Raw genomic sequence first — 16,551 nt, 5'->3', positions numbered from 1 at the left:
CATAAATCAACAGTGAATGGGCAAAGTAAACTTTAAAAAACTGTTGTTTTTTTTTAAAGTTGAGCGCGCTTGTGGGATGATTTTAAATAACTGCAAGCTGAAATAAAATGCACACAACATGCCCAATGGTCTTCCTTCTTTTTATTGCACCGTGGTGTCAAATTCACAAGCATCGCTTGCATGTGTCATAGTTTTTGGAGCAAACACTGGAAATGATCGTGATACTGATAAACAGTGACAATCAAGTGCATAAAATTCATTGTGTTTCCTCTGAGCTGTAAAACACTAGAGCTGTTCTGACAGATATTTCTTTGCCAGGAGCCGATGGAAACAGAACAATAATGTTTTCTGCTGCATATGTGGACGTGCTATAAAAGAGCATGCTGTCATGTTAATGATGTTCATAGTTTCAAGTGGTTTCCTGAATATGTGGGCCAAAAATTGCATGGCTGCTCATGAATATTTCAACAGTTGCTAAATTAATAAAAAAAATAAAAAAATCCTCATTGTCAACTAGCAAAATTATAAGGCAGCAACCATCGTTACACAGAAAATATCCTCTCTGTCTGCTGCTTGAGGGTGAAAATCTTAATTTCCCAATAATAGAGTGTAAATCTAACAGACAATTAATCATGTTAAATACTTAAGAAAACTACCTCACTGGAAGAACGAAGACATACCATGTTATCTTGCTTTTAGCTGCATAGTTGCACGTTTCTGGTGATGACAAATATACCTAGTGTAGTTATTCATCCGCTCAAGCAGCTGTGCTTTGCTCTTCTATCATAAAAACATAACGTGACGGATTAGTTAGCTGATGTTTGTTATGGAATGGATTTTGTATTAGAAGGATACATAGCAGTTCACTTGATAGATTCATAACTCTGTATGAATACTAAGTGGATTATCAAAGTTAAAGGAGGAGAGACTGAACAAAGACTGAACAAGCCACACATAAAGATTTAGTCTTTGACCGTCAGGAAGGAGCATAAACCTTTACGACTTATTAAATACACTAGGCAGCAGTTAACAGAAACATCTTGAGTTCTGACCGTAGACGACCCTGCAAATCAAATTGTCATACCGAAACAAACATGGACGCCAACCAGTGGCTTGCACTGTTTCTGAGCAGTTCATCAAGGGCAAAAAAAGAAGCAACAAAGCGAGTTCTGGTGAGAACGTGCAGGGTGGAGACGCATGGGACTGTGTACGTCTCCGTTTATGTTCAAATCTTTACAAAAAAAACACTGGCAGCGACTGGATCTGAAACCTTAAATCTTTACATATCACACACTGTATGATTTGATCTGCCGACTGTCAACACCAGCTGACCCAGAATGCAACAGACCCGGTCAAACTTGGTCCCATCGGATAGCACAAATCATATTCATAAACGGCTAAACAGCCACCTCCTTTAAGAAGCATTGAAATTGTTCAGACATGAATAAGAGTTAATGAAAACAAAAAGGAAGAACTTGCAACTTTAAGCCCCTCGGTGGGCTTCAAAGAGTCAAGGCCCTATTTCAGCAACAAATAAACAAGTACAAATCGACCACGAAGACGCTGCGGTTTGTAATCCCGGATCTCAACAATCTTCATCTCTTCGACGCAGACTTCTTAGGGACTATAGTTAGTGATAAAAAATGAAAAGCGTTTGGAGTGTGAGGCCTGTATTACCCACTCTGTGATCCCAAACAAACTTGTTGAAGGATTTGATTACGGGCCTTTCTCAAGTGGGCGTAGCTGCTGCTTTGGCTCTTCCTTGTGCCTCTCTGGGTTTGATTTGAGGCCAAAAGAGCCACAGGACACAACTTTCAAGGCATTAGCATTCTCAGCAGTCACCCAAAAAAAAAAAGTTCAGATCACGCTAGTTTGAAGTGACAGCGTGCTTAAAATACAGTACATGAAGGTGAGAAACAACCGCTGCATGCTAACTACAAACACATTATGTAAGGAACGGTGATAGGGCGCATGCCCTTTCATCTGCACAGTCTGTTTCTTACAGTATTTCCCAACGCTATAGTGTTACATCTCCTGGGTATGGACATGCTAATGCCTTTAGCGCTGTGAGTTTATGATGTGGTTCGACGCAATTGGGATACTGTGATGAAATGCTTGAGAACAATTGTTCTTTAACTCATTGTCCAAGTGTTTAGTCTAAGTCAGGCAAAACAAAGACAAGTAAACCTCCAGTGTTTAACTCGACCGGGCTGTTTATCGTGTGTTGTCTGTAGATTCCGCCGGCTTCCATTCAAATCCGTCCGACTGAAAATAGCAGACTGTGAAAATCGGACGGCGGACTTTAAACTCATTTTAAAAAGCCAACTCAAAATAATCTGCACGCAAGCATTTTAATTCACCAAATTAATGCAGGATATGCCAGCTCTATGTTTAGCAAATCTATTTGGAAAGTGTTAATATTTGCCCAAACTGAAGCCTATTTAAAGATAATAACTTGTCACAGCAGTATTTATAGTGTTAATTAGGGCTTTCACACTTACATTTAGTTCCATTGAATCACTATTTCATTTTTAATCACACTAGCTTTACTGTTTTACTGTGAAAACAATGGGGATTTTTTTCAATTAGTTTTAGTTCTTTAGCTTTCTATTATTGTATTAAGCTTTTTCCATGGATCTGTTGTTTGGAAGCCTTTTTGTGGGAATCCATGTCCACTGCTGCACGTCTTTTAGTCCAATTTGAATGATCGTGTTCTTTAACCACCGTTTCCACAAAGTTTCAATTGCAATCCATTCATAACATTCTGAAACATCCTGTTTACGGGCAGACTGGGTTGAAAACAGAGCCCCTGACTGACTCTCCAAATGAGAGTAATTTGGCGTAATTGCACCACGGGTGAAACCTTTGAAGACCCAGTTTGCTTTGTGACTGAAACAATGATGATTAGAGCTTGTTCACTTGTCAACTGCAAACAGGAGAGTGACCACATTTAAAAAGCAGATCTTTCTAGCATGCAAAACTTAGTATCCCATTTAAGTATAGGCTTTAGAAATGCATACTTCCATACAGTCTTTTGTTTAACTAATAATACAATGTCAAAAGGTTTATTTGCACATTTCAAACGGCTATCTTTTTTAGAACCATAGTTATCTAAATGACTGAAAAGAGGGTGATCCAGTTTACAAACAGGACCCAAGAATATATTTACATTTTAGCTGCAGGGTTTCCGTGACAAACAATACAGCATGAGCTAACTCGAGGCTTGAAAGGCTGCTGCTCACACCACATGATATAGATTACCTTTAGAGAAACCTGGGCACCTATTAACACTGCCGTTTGATCTCAATGGCACAAATTGATCCAAGGTGAAGAAATTGTGGCGTAATTATGATTGATGATGACAAAAAGGGGAAATGATTTGTGCCTTTAAATTCTCAGTGAGAAAGTTGTTCCTTTGTTAATAGTCCACAGTAGGAACTTGAAATGTGGCGATTCAGCTGATGAGTAGTTCAACTTTTTGGAATATTTGAGTCACAATCACTGCAGTGTTGTTAGAGTGGCACTATGCATTTTACAAAGCATTTCTGTTGTTTGGGTCTAAGCTTTGTAGAACTTGTGCACACTGCAGTCTGATCTATACTGGACGTTTGACTCCAGTAATTGATGTGTTGAGACTGATGGAAGTAATGGAATTGTGGTATTTTCTGATGAACCAAAGTATTTTACATTTGACTAAAAATAGAAAATGTCAATATCATGTTGGCACTAGAGGAAAAGTCACTAAAGTCAGTAAGCAGCATTCCATGTAATCAATCCAATAGTTATTAGAAGAATTTATTGACCCTTGCCAAATGTGTGGCTAATAATAAACTCAGTCAGTCTGGTATACAAACCGATATCGCAGAACAAAAGTATTACTTGTGTGCAGTTAGCATTATAAATCCAATATTGGCCATTAATATCAGCTAATTGTGGGTCAGGCTCCAGTACATGGAGGACAATTCAAGCTACATGAAGGAACTGCTTGTGCCGGAAATTGACAATATGGAGCACATTACGCCGTACGCACATCTGAAACACATTAATACAAGTACATTTAGGTTTATGGCCAAGCCCCATGGCCAAACATTAGACTGAACGAGAGCACATTTCATAAAAAGATCCTGCCTGTGAACAGACGCATTAAACTTTACACACACATTCATTGTTATGTCAAGAAAAAGGAAGAAATTCATCGTCAAACCAGTCTATTTATGTTATGGTGTCAACTTAGTGCGTATCCTGCTACTGTCTCAGGAGGGATATAAAGTCAGCAGCCCAAATCGGTGACATATTTACAAAAGAAAAAAACATGTTTGAGACACGATTGCTTTTCCTACTTCCCCACAGAGACCCGAGCCTTTAACATTTTCCTCCAACAGCCTCAATTGAGCAGGAAGGATTTTCGCGATGGCAGGGCATCTGTAGCTCGGTGTCTAGAATAACTCTCTAAATAAAGAATAGAAGCAATCTGCTCTCGTTTCACTCAATGCACCTTTCTTTCCTTCCCTGTTGCCAGGGGGATGACCGAATGCATTTCATATGCAAGCGTCGCGCTTCACTGCCTCCTGAGCACAGAACCGAATCGTGTTCCACTTTAAAAGATGTTAATTTTACATTTTTAATGACCGGCTGATGGCTTAAGTAAGTGAGTGCCGCTTACAACGGACGATGGGATGTTCTAGAAATCCGCCTCCACAAACCAACTCCTCGTCCTGGATGAAATGATCTCTTAGAAGGACGGAGATGGGACTCTAGTTAAAAGAAAGAAAAGTGGCGTGGAGTGCATATTTGTATTCCTAAAGATTTTAAATGTTTTTACACTGACTTCAAATTTGAATGAAAACTATACTTTCTTATGCGCACTCTACACATCATGAGTTAACATGCTGCAGTGGAATCCATGAGATTCCTCAATTTCATGGCTGATTAGCCTGATGCCAGGATTATCTTATGTTATTTTAAGGCAGATAATACAAGATTATGACGAAATGGGATCTGTGAAATCAGCCGGAAGACGCCGGGGCCTCTCTCAAAGACAGATCTGCAAAATGCAGTTCACGCGAGGCAAAGAGGTGAATTAGCTGACCAAAAAAAAAAAAAAACTCTATATCCAAAGGGAATATTTGACACACAAATCATCTATGCACCACACATTAAGAGTTCACAGCTACTGCAGTGGAATTTACACAGCTTTTAAGCTTGAGGTCATGTACAATTTTTGCAAACACCTTCATGTAAATTCCACACATCCCACTTCCCAAGGGCTAGCCAGCTTCCCAGTGTTGGGAGGAGAGGTTTCAACGTGTCTCAGACATGAGCCAAGCGGTTTGTAGCACAAGTTCTGCTCGCTTTTGTTTGGTTTTTTTTAAGAGTAATTAGCTTGTGCTCAACGCTGTCACGTCCATAAGGGCAGCTGCTTTTGAAAAAACAGGGCAAGAAAACAAGAGGCCAAGCCTCCCCAGGGTCAGCGCCCAGCACAGCCTGGATTATGGCACCAAAGGAATCCTGGGAAGCGTGTATTGATTTGGCCTGACACTTGCTGCCACATTTAGCTTAGCCGCCGCTGACTCGCAAAGGCTTCAAGCAGTTATCTGCCATATTCTCTACTATCTTTAAAGAGCAATGAGAAATTACCTCATGCCATAGAAGATTTATCATCACATAATTAGCTAGCTGCACCTAACGGCAGATCTCTTTTGACTGCTAATACAAGCTTAAAGTTCATGTGCAGAGGACTATGCTTAATTAAGTTGTTAGTATGAGCATGCTGAGACGAAACACTGGCCTTTATAAACCGCATTTGTTTTACAAATTGTCTGGGCGCTGTGCTGTACTGCGTCAGTTATCTGCTGGATGCTACAGACAACACTGATGCTGCCTGCACATAACCATGGACAAGTTTAATAATGCTGCAGCTGCTATGAGCATATATTGTATTGCTAGATTGGATATTTTGTCAGTGAAAAATGTTACTGGTGCATTTAATATATACATTTTATGACTTGCCAGATATGTTATTTCACAACATTTCCTCATTAAACATAATACAGACGATATTGCTTCAAAACATGTTTGATTTTACCAACTAGTTATAAATGTAAATTCTAGGAGACAGGGTTGACAGCTGCTGCACAAAGCAATGCACAGTGTAAAATATGCAATAAGTAATTCAAAATGTTAGTGGGACGGCAAGAAGGAAGCTCTTCGAAAGTTAATTAATTATTTGGAGAAACATTTCATTTTCTCTTTATGATGTTTAACTGACAGTAGCCTTCTAAATCACGTGTGTTGGTGCACACATTACATCTCCTTTTAGTACAAAATTGTACCAATCGTACAAACTATTTGTCCAGTAGTTCGACAACAGATAGATTCTCTACTCACGGTCCACTTACAAGTTTTCTAGAGCAATTCCAACAACGAGATGTTGTGAGGTACGGTCTTCCTCGTGGCTTCGGGCGTGGGTTGCACCCTTGGTCTTTGTCGGGCCATCCATCGGCTCCTGATCCATAACTCTGACCCCTCGCTGTGACGAGTTTTAGGTCTCTGGCCACTTGATGAAAACTGAGCAAACTCCACCTGCTGAAAAAGACCATGAGACGCGGTTAAAAGCTCTGAGTGGACTTTAAATTTAAACTAATTAAATGTATAGCATCTACTGTATACACCATATATTATGTAGTATGCAAATGAGTTATTCTTTATCCATTGGACAAACGAATGAATGTGTCAGCCATTTAATGCTAGCATTGGTTTCTGCTAACGTGGCTTCATCTTTTTTCAGTTGGCATCTAATCAAGGCACGGTCACATGTGTGTGTACACCCAAGAGGAGAATTATTGTTTCCATCGGATGTGCTGTGATCATCAGCATCAGCTATTTCTCAACACGCATCTCCCAAACATAAAGCGAAAGGACTGGAGTTACACCAACGAGGAAGATGAAGGTTTTAGGCTGCAAGTTACGACATTTTGTTTTTGCAACCGAAAGGCTTACAAGAAACAAATACCCAGCTATCCATCCACAGCCATGCAGTACGACAGAAAGTCTGTCCGTTTAAGATTATGTGTTGCACAACCATCTTTAAGGCCTCAACCCTTTGCGTTTGCAATGTTCAGTGAAATGTTGTCCAGTGTCATGAGCCGATTTAACTCACATGCCCAGTGTTCACATTTCTACTCAGCTGTAAACATCTCATCACCCAGCGTTGCTGCTCTGCATGGTTCTGGGCAACTACTATGTGCAAAGAGCAACCCTTGGCAAATCATCCAACACTCTACCCTTTGGAGTACCCATTGGCTTTAAGTGGCCAAACGCCATCTTATTTTATTCATGTTACAGCACTTCTGCACTCTTTAGTCTGGCGGTCTCCTGGAGCAATAGTCTCACCCCCTTTTCCTCTCTACAACTGTCAGCCGGATCGGATTTCTCTTCTTTATCCGAATGTTTTCCATTTAATTGAATTCCACAGAGTAACAGCTGTAACATCATAAGGCATCTTCTTCTGCATCTCTGTCAGCTATTGCAATTGTGGGACCGCGCTGGATTAGATGGGCAAAGACAGCTTTGCAGTCGCCAGGGGTGTTATTCTAAGATCAGGCTGGAATCAGAAGTTTTGTCGGTTTCAGTTAACCAGGGCGCTGCTAAATGGCTTAAGCCAAGCATCAGTGCACCCAGCGAAGGCTGTGAGATATTGCTGCATGACAGCTAAAGTAGCTGGGTGCATCACAGACATGTACCCAGCCTAAAGAGCCCTCGGGCTTTGTCTTCTTCATGACTGACTTTTAAGTGTTTTATCCCTGGGACACAGCGATGATGTGCATTAAGATCAAGAACACTTATTCCAATTGTGCTTTATGTTTTATACTGCCCTTAAGTTCGGCAGTGTCTTGACTGTGCTTTGCTGAGAATAGCTCGCTCCCATGGCTGTAGGTATATGCTAACGTTAGTTCTCACTATTATTTTGTTGCCAAGAAGGAATTTGTTGTTTTAAAGTGTGGTAGAAAGCCACAAGCAGAGCCAAATGATTTCCTCCTGTAAACATGTTAATAGTATGAATATACATTATGCACAGTACGTAGAGTATAAACCATGAGTATAATGTATTCAAGCTATACATTTACATGCACTGTTTTCTTGTAGGCTTCGGTTAACTCTTGAAGTCTCAAATTCCAGACTGGTGAAATGGTGGTAAAATTACTTCGTATTTACTATCGTGTGCAATATATACATTTTCTTTGAGAGTCCAGAATAAATATATAAAACCATTTTATAATAAAAGGAATAAATACATGTGCCAATGTAGTCAAGACGTCAATCAAACTGTGATTTCCAAAATATGCAGTTGTGACTTGCTCCTCCATTTACCTTGAGAGAACATGCTGTGCGTTCAAATACCCTTACTACCATACTGTCTAGTATATCAGAAAAAATACCAGCATGCTATTCTGGCTGCTCTGACCCATTATCCACAATATTTTAGCAATAGGGTCAAAGTTTAAAGTGCAATATTATGACAAATTAGTACGTCCCAAATGAATGCTTACTGCATGCAACATAAGGCCAGCTGCAGTGTGTGCTCAAAGTAAAAAGAAAGAGTATTTGAGGTTTTTATACTGACAGTTTGAGTACACTTAATGTTGTCCTGTGTGGACACACTACAAACTCAAAAAAATGTGATTCAGTTGTGTGCCGCCTCACTCCTCATACAACATTTAGAGCTCTCGCACGCTTCAATTAGAGTCCATGAAGGTTAGAAGATGGAAAAAGGTGCAAGGTTGTGTTGAAAACTGCACAGGTGATCAGTAAATACTTTCAAAAATGGCAACGCAATAATACAAAAACCCACAAGATCCAAGATCATTTCAAAGTCTTAAAGTTCCAGGCCTAAAGCCCAGAAGAGAGACAGAATATGAAAGCAGTGTAATACAACACCCGATAGTGTGACAAAATATTCCTACTCACTGACACAATGAATTTAACTCCAGGTAGGAAAGTCCTTGTATTGATATTCATACATTCATGGAAAAGCTCCAGGAACTGTCATTACTTAAACACGCAACCTCAAACTTAATCAATCAATCCCAGAACTTGGGAATCTTCTCAAATCCCAGAGAACCACATTGTTTGCTGCTTACTCCGTTGGAAAGTGCTGAGAAGAAAATAATCGAGATTTGTCTTGTGGGTACTTTATTCCATGAAGCTTTACACCAAACCAGACTTGAGCTATTTGTATCCACCAACTCAGCAAACAGCTGATCCACTCTGTCATCCAAACAAGCCCATGTGCTTCCAATCAGGCCAAAAACCTAAACAGAGCATGATACTGGAATATGAGCACGCTGTTCAAATTACAACGTAAAGACAAAACAATGTTACCTGTGTTGTCGGGAGACATGTGCAGGCAGCCCCAAAGTGAGACTTCTTTTCCTGTTAGAGAGAAGTCTGAAGACCCTTAAGAGATTATCACTTCCTGGAAACCTGTTACTTCCTGGACAGTGTCATGCCCAGGTGGGCGTAAACAGGAACTCCAACCAATCAAGCCATTACTCCCCTCTGGCCTTTCAGTTCAATGCCATGTCCTGTCTTAAAATCCAATTTTAACAGAAAAAACGAAGTAACAAATGCTTCTCAAATCATGCTCTCTAATATGAATTCAAATCATTCAAATATGTAAACATTTAATTTATAGAGACAGGGAAGATATGTTTAGTACTCCACAGGGTCTGGGTACAAATGTGCTCATATGTTGAATTCAGAGAAAACTATTTTGGTCCAGACTGAAAGATGTCAACGTCATTTGGTGCACACATTCATGTCCCCCTCAGGATTTATAACTTTGGTGATCCTCCTGACTTTTCATTTAGCACCACCATCTGGTCAAAATAAAAAATGTATTCAATCCTCAGTTTACTACCAAATACCTGCAAAACTATTGACATTCCCAGCAGACTCAGCTGTACTATGCGTTGAGTGCTAATTAGCAAATATTAGTATGCTTGCATACCTACTAAATATCAGCATTTTAGCATTGTGAGAGAAGCATAGATATATTCCCAAGGGTCCTATGTTTCCCAACTTTTTGTATTCTTAATATGACACGTTACCAAGAACTGGGAAGACCTTTCAAAGGGTTTTATCTTCTCAGCAATGTATGTTTCTCCTGGTGAAATGTTGAAGTCACCCACCTACAGCTTACAGCCTGCTGATGTTTGAGTCATTGAAACCCACACCTCAAATTTAGTTTATTTAATCTTTTCTTTTGACATCAATATCTCCACTGTGGCTGAACTGATTTTTACCATTCAAACTGCATTTAAAATGCCCATCTCCCTTCATTATTTTGCACGTGAAGTGTGATTATAGCCCTTACCAATCTCTTGCAATATCAAGAATATAGGACCCTGGGAGCACAGCAGAAATGGTAGCGTGCCGATTTTAGCATTTAGGTCAAATCCCCCCACTGCTAGCATGGCTGTAGACTTCATAACCAGAAAGACATATCACGCACTATTAAATGAGAGTTCACACATTCTTAATCTTTGTAGATTTAAGGGTCGGCGCTGCCCCTCGTCTTCCAGGCCGAGGCCCATGACTTGACAAGGACTGAACAAGCGGATGCCATGTCCACACAGATCTCCCCTTTGATCCCTCAGTATAAGAGAGTATCTGAGCGTTGCAGGAATGAACCAAAACAAATGAACACAATCAAACTCAGGAGGAACATGTCAACAAACACGATTCTTCATCTGAGCCTGCAGGTCAAAGTAAAGCCCGTGTGGCCTCTTTGTACGGTGACCTCTGACCGTCACGCTGAAGGAGAAACCCAAAATATAACAACAGCACAACGCAACAAAGAAACTCTCCGATCCTCGACGTACCTCCCAAGTTCATAAACACCAGTAGTCAATCAGCCTCTTATTATAAAGGAAGTGACTCACAATCGGGCAGCTGTACTTTCTATTGTTATGTTCTGTTGTGGTTCGGGATCGCAACACTATTAAAGTGGAATCACCGTAACCCAGTTGGACCAGCTTCTGTCATAGCTGAGGGGTTTTCTACAAGAACGTTTGGTGGGGTTTTGTACACACTCACGCTTGACTGGTCGCATTATCTTTGCTTCACGTGTTTCCCCCCGAGTTTGTTCAGGGTCTGTAACAAAGAAAGTGGCTTATTATCACCCACCGGAGGAGTTGTCTGCACATGTACGATTCGGTAATTGCTGCCGCTTAACAAGCAGACTGAATTGGACTTGACATTGAGCCATTATTAGGAAATTAAATGCTGTTTTTGCAATTATGGGAGTTTTGCGGAGCCGATAAGAGAATTCAGTTACATCCACATAGATGCAGAAGTACTGTGTGATGTTTGAGAGTATAATACAGGGTATTAACTCGATGTTCAATAAACATGGTGTAGTTTATGAATGAAAGGAGTTTTTTCTGGACGATGTGTAATTGTTACTCAAAACAGACACATTCTTGTTACTTTGTTTGTCAAGAGGAAGGAATTGAATGACTTCAAACAATACTGTTTGCTATACATGAATCAGGAACAGCATTAGTGCAATCCTGACTTCACAGGAGCAATCTTTCACTTTTCCAAAGGACACACTTGTGACAGGGAATCGGTCCTCTCAGGCTGCTGTAAAGAAACATATCAGAATTAGCTCTACGTGGAGATGTCTACTAAGCCAACTGGTATTACGTCCTAAAACAGCAAAATAATGAGCTTATGTCAAAACTTTTGCATGCTCACTTTGTTAGCAGGTGAGACAATATACTTATTAAATATAAACTACATTTTCTACAGTGATCCACTTTGCACTTGACAACAACAAAAGCTCTTTTGTGAAACTCAAAAGCAGAAAGAAGTCTGCAATCTATATTTTATACTGTTATAAAGCTTGTAGCTGTTAACAAGAAACACAAGTTGTTTTTGAAATCATGGGCTGTATCTTAAATTACTGCTCCCATATTTTACTGCTAATTCATTTTCAACTGCTTCCTTTGTAAGAACAAACTCATCCAGAGAGACTCTTAATGCTTACTTCTAAAATATACCATCATTTTACATTTGAAGTGCTGTTGTTGGGAGGAAAATACATTTGTAGTTCCATATTTGAGTGTAGTAACTGAATATGCCAGGTGTCCTTGGAGCGGTGCTGAGCGGTGGGAAACCACTGTTCATGGATGAAAATCTTCTTCTTGTATCAATTCTAAAATGATCTTAAAGAGGAAAGACGGAGGGAGTAAGTGGAGCAAAAGAGTCATACTTTACATCAAGGGCTGAAAGACGTCGCTGGTTGATCGCATGTGCCACCAGGATGCACCCATTATTAACATTTATGATTATTTTGAAGTCATGTTGGAAGAGTTTTACCGCCAAAGGCACAACACAAAAAGATCTTTGTTACTTTTCTACAGTATATTGTCTTCTCAGTCTCTCTGCTAAAAAAAAAGTAACCCTCCCACTGTAATACTGGCACCTGTGCACTATGTTCACATGGTGGACTGAGCGTTCATTAACACTCATAGTTACAAACTGATCTTGAGTAGGACATAAGCGTATTAAAGCTCCTTTGAGAACAGCTTCACTGAGCTGAAATGAGGCGTTACCTACCTACTTGCCCGCAGCATGACGCTTATACAACATGGCAGCTCAGGGCGACTCTATGCTACTTTCTCAGCCTCACCAAGTAATTGGTGACCCAGCCAGCAACCCCACCTGACATGGGCGACTCGAGGAACTGGTCCCAGAGCAGCAAACGGGGTCAATCCTATACGGAATTGGCGTATGTTGCTCTACAAAAAAAAGCATGTGACACGTAAAACCAGTCATTCACCCAGAGAGAGGCACACAGGCCTGTTTGACACAGTGTTTGGTTTAGACTTCAGTCCCATCACTCCGGACCCTTCTGTGGGAGGGATTGTGGCGGCATTAACGTCAAGTTTCAACATTCCTTGAAGAGGCTAATTTGTGGAGCAATGAAGCAATCTTTTCTTAGCTAACTGACAGATACACTTACTGGACTTGAAGCTCAGTAAGTTTTCTCACAAAGTCTCAGAATGTCAGAAAATCCACCTGTGAGATTCTTACAGAGCCTATATTACCTGTCAGATATCTTTAGGCATGCACTTGATGTATATATTTTGGATCTCTTCATGCCAGATGTATGCTGGCAGCATTACACAGTTTATCATAGATTTATTTGATTTCTGAGTGCATTTTTTTTTATTGTAAAATAACCTCCAAAGTCAGTGAATGTTCAGCTGATCCGTACAATTACAATGCGCAAAAGAAAACAGTAGAAATAAAAAAGAGAAATCGAAGGGAAGAGAACTGGTTTTCAACCAGCTAACCTGTGCCGCCTCTCTATCATGTCCTGTTGGTCTCAAGATCTTTATAAAGAGAAAGAAAATGCTAAACACTGGACCTAGAAACAGATGCGTCAAATCGGAGAGAAAAAAGTTGACTTTTCCATGCAATTAGATCTGCAGTGGGATCTGTGTTTGCGTTTGTCACAGTGCCTGTAGCATCCAACATCATAGTATTACTTATTAAAAGTAATTGTCATTTCAGAGGTCAGTTTTTCCTCACAAAGCATTTTTTAAAAATCAGAAATTGTATTTATCCATAACTGTGCCGGCTACTGAATTGAACCAGTTTGTGATAAATAGTCTCAGCACACAACAGCGTGGAGCCGATTGTTGGCCACATGCCATCCGAAATGTAAAGCAGCAGTAAAGTGACAAAAAGCAGAACACATGAACACACGTTGTTCGTTTGGGACATGCTGACATCTGACCTCTGACCTGAAAGTGGCTGCAAGAGTCTTTTCCACATGTCACTTAATTATCTCTGCACATACACATGAATATATATGTTGTGTCCCTCCCTCCCTCTCCCTCCTTGACTGTCTCAGACTCTCCCTCCCTCCCTCTCTCCCTGACTTTGTCTCAGACTCTCCGTCCCTCCCTCCCTCTCTCTCTCCCTGACTTTTTATCAGACTCTCCCTCCCTCCCTCCCTCTCTCTCTCTCCCTGACTTTGTCTCAGACTCTCCCTCCCTCCCTCCCTCTCTCCCTGACATCTTCTCAGACTCTCCCTCCCTCCCTCTCCCTCCCTGACTGTCTCAGACTCTCCCTCCCTCTCTCCCTGACATCTTCTCAGACTCTCCCTCCCTCCCTCTCCCTCCCTGACTGTCTCAGACTCTCCCTCCCTCCCTCTCTCTCTCTCCCTGACTTTGTCTCAGACTCTCCCTCCCTCCCTCCCTCTCTCCCTGACGTCTTCTCAGACTCTCCCTCCCTCTCTCTCCCTCCCTGACTGTCTCAGACTCTCCCTCCCTCTCTCACTGACGTCTTCTCAGACTCTCCCTCCCTCCCTCTCCCTCCCTGACTGTCTCAGACTCTCCCTCCCTCCCTCCCTGACTTTGTCTCAGACTCTCCCTCCCTCCCTCCCTGACTTCTTCTCAGACTCTCCCTCCCTCCCTCCCTCCCTCCCACCCTCTCTCTCTCCCTGACTTCTTTTCAGACTCTCCCTCTCTCCCTCCCTGACTTCTTTTCAGACTCTCCCTCCCTCTCTCTCTCTCCCTCTCTCTCTCCCTGACTTCTTTTCAGACTCTCCCTCCCTCTCTCTCTCTCTCTCTTTCTCTCCCTGACTTTTTCTCAGACTCTCCCTCCTTCCCTCGCTCTGGACTTCGTCACAGGTCTACCACCCTCGCAGGGGAACACGGTCATTGTTACGGTGGTTGACCGCTTCTCCAAGGCGCCTCACTTCCTCGCGCTGCCCAAGCTTCCCTCTGCTCAGGAAACGGCTGACGTTATGGTCAGCCAGGTGTTCCGTCTGCATGGGATCCCTGTGGACACTGTTTCTGACCGAGGCCCGCAGTTCGTATCCCAGGTCTGGAGAGCCTTCGGCCGGTTCCACCCCCAGTCCAACGGGAAGACAGAGAGACTGAATCAGGAGCTCGAGGCCTCCCTCCGCTGCGTGGCAAGCATCATGATATGGGGATGTTTCTCGTACTATGGTGTTGGTCCTATTTATCGCATACCAGGGATCATGGATCAGTTTGAGTACATCAGAATACTGGAAGAAGTCATGTTGCCATATGCTGAAGAGGAAATGCCCTTGAAATGGGTGTTTCAACAAGACAATGACCCCAAACACACCAGCAAGCGAGCAAAATCATGGTTCCAGACAAACAGAATTCAAGTAATGGAGTGGACAGCACAATCCCCGGAGCTTAATCCCATAGAAAACTTGTGGGCTGACATAATAAATGCTGTTCATGAGGCAAAACCAAGAAATGCAGAGGAATTGTGGAACGTAGTACAATTGTCCTGGGCTGCAATACCTGTTGACCGGTGCCAGAAGTTGGTCGACTCTAGATGTGAAGCAGTTATCAGAAACCGTGGTTATGCAACTAAATATCAGTTTATGATTCTCAGGAAAGTTGAATCTTCAAGCATTTCTTAGTTTATACAGTACATTTTTGAGTTTGTAAAGAAAGATGTCAACGCTGCTATTTTTTTTTTAACATTATATTTCTTGACTTTCTGCAAAATATTATCAAATTCAATTACTTTTTTCCAATTTTCTTGCTTTGAAGTAGAATATGCAGTGTCCCCAATGCATTTGTGTTCATTAAAATACAATTTATTTGAAGAATTTTGAGGTTTACTCACCTTTTTCAACACACTGCTATTATTATGAACATAACTGTACATGTTTTTTGTATGTGCCGCTCTTCACCAGCAGATGGTGTAACAATCCTTTAGAGTGGCCTTTGACCTTGACACCAGCAGTCATGGGGCTCCCTGCAAACTGTATCGCACTAAGTCTTTTCCACGGCAGACATGTCGGTGAAAACACAGGTGTAATTAACGTCATTAATAATGGCTGCATTGCATGGCTCTGATACAGGACTGTTGTATATTTTTAAGTACACCTGAAGGTTAGGAAATGGTTATATTTAGTGTTACAGGATTGCCCCCAGCCATAGAATAATTTAAATAAAGTTGGAACTTTAAAATGGGTGATATGAGAAGGGCTTTGCCCTCTTGGTGCACGTTTTAAAATGATGCAATCAACTTTGTGAAACATATTATATTAATGACAATAAAGTAGTGTTTGTGTGTTGCCTTTTAGTTTTTCAAAACACAACACTGGTTGCAAAGACAAAATTGTAAACAAATAATCCTTAAATGGCAAACTGAGACAATTGCTCTTGTTTTTGCTCTTTGTTTAAAGCTGTTTTTGCTCAAAAAAACATTGTAACAAGTGAGTTTTGAAAACGGAGGCACAGTGCTGGTGTCACCTATTCTCAAAACAAACAATAGAATCAAATTATTTCTATTACTGTAACAGCTCCTGCTATATATGAAAGCTTTGTACTTACTGCAATTTCATACAGGTCTCCTAAAATGAAGTAATGCTTCATTTGGCATTATTTTCACTTTATCTACAGTGTAATTATAGGCTAACTCTCTCTCTCAAACTCATATTTGCTGTTATTTTGACCTTATTCAAGAACAATATTGCCAATGCGG

Source organism: Pholis gunnellus (assembly GCF_910591455.1).
Source record: "Pholis gunnellus genome assembly, chromosome: 23".
Classification (NCBI taxonomy): domain Eukaryota; kingdom Metazoa; phylum Chordata; class Actinopteri; order Perciformes; family Pholidae; genus Pholis; species Pholis gunnellus.
The sequence above is the reverse complement of the archived record's forward strand: the minus strand, read 5'-3'. Positions refer to the sequence as shown.